The sequence below is a fragment of the Cornus florida genome, unplaced genomic scaffold (genome assembly GCF_030987335.1).
Source record: "Cornus florida cultivar Cherokee Brave unplaced genomic scaffold, ASM3098733v1 CherokeeBrave_3.0.0_Hap2_Chr07, whole genome shotgun sequence".
Classification (NCBI taxonomy): domain Eukaryota; kingdom Viridiplantae; phylum Streptophyta; class Magnoliopsida; order Cornales; family Cornaceae; genus Cornus; species Cornus florida.
The window spans coordinates 48156465-48157986 of NW_026775577.1; positions in this window are offsets into that span (position 1 = coordinate 48156465).

Below are 1522 nucleotides of genomic sequence, written 5' to 3' on the forward strand. Positions count from 1 at the left end.
TGATTACTTCTAGAAAAGAATTAATTAAAATGCAATAAAATAAAGAGTAAGTAAGAAGGAAAGGTCTTGGGGTGTAGAGATCACCACCAAACAATACTATTCCAAACCATAATCAAGTGACTGATGAGGGAAATGAATGTGTTGCAATAATGTTGTGTGTGTAAAAGACATTCAATTGGTAAGGGTGACTCAACAAGTGCAAATTGTCTCAATCAACATGTGTGAGGCCACAATACATCTATAAGTAGAGGAATATATTGTCTAGACATCATGTGAAGAGAACAAAATATCAAATCAAGTCATTGAACCTTTCATTAAGCTCATAGTCCAAGCAATCCATAAGGATGACTTAGTTAAACATGCATTATCTAAACATCATGTGAGAGGTACAAAATATCTATTGGGAGAGGAATAAATTGTCTAAACACATGTGAAAGATACAGCATATCATAACTAGTCATTAATCCTTCATTAAGCTCACAATCCACATACAACACAATATTAGAGGAATATGCCATTTGGACTCACAAGCATGGAACATCAAACATCAAGAGTAGATTGTCCTCCCATCTAACATTACACTACCACTACACTAAATCTATACTACTAACATGAAAATAAAGCTATCTAGACTAGGGGAGAGGCACAAACCATCAAGAATAGGCATAAACCATCAAATAAACCAAAATAGCATTCATTAAGCATATCATCTTGATAATCTCTAGATCTATAGCATCAATACACATAGACATGCATCAAAAACACTAAATCTAGAGATAAGCACATGAATATCCTACTCTAGCATACATAGACATATGGATAGAATAGAATAGTCAATTGGAAGCATTAAACCATACAAACCATGAAATAATCAAGATTTATATATACATGAATATCAAGATGTATCATACAACACTAATCCCTCAATAATACACAAGATTAGAGTATAGAAAGCATGCTTGGGGCTAACTCTAGCCCCAAGAGGATGTCTAGCCACTCATGGTAGTGATGATCCAACCCTCAAGGGCTAACTCCATGGCTGCTCCTTGTTGGTGAAGATCTCCTCCAATGGTGCTCTAGCTTCCCTCCTTCCTCCTCTCCAAGAAGAGCCTCCAAGATGATTTTCAATGTGTGACAAGAGACTCTAGAGAGATTATCCAAAAAGTGTATCATATTCCTTATATAGGTAGGTCAAATACACCCTATGATAAGCTGTGGTCGTGCAAGGCATATTCTCCAATGATTCGGTGAAGGATGGAATAAATGAGCTAGACTTTAACTTTTTCTCGCTAGAGGAAGTTCGATCGATCGAACCTTAACTTGGATCGATCGAAGATGGGTTCGATCGATCGAACTGCATCTTGGATCGATCGAAGTGGTCTGACTCCTCCGGATAAGGACAAGGCTGAGATATTTCGAAGATATTTATGGGGAAAAGGACAAAAGTGGTTGGTAGGCGTACAGTTGTGGATAAGATCAATCATTTGAATAGGACAAAATAGGGTTCGATCGATCGAAGGTG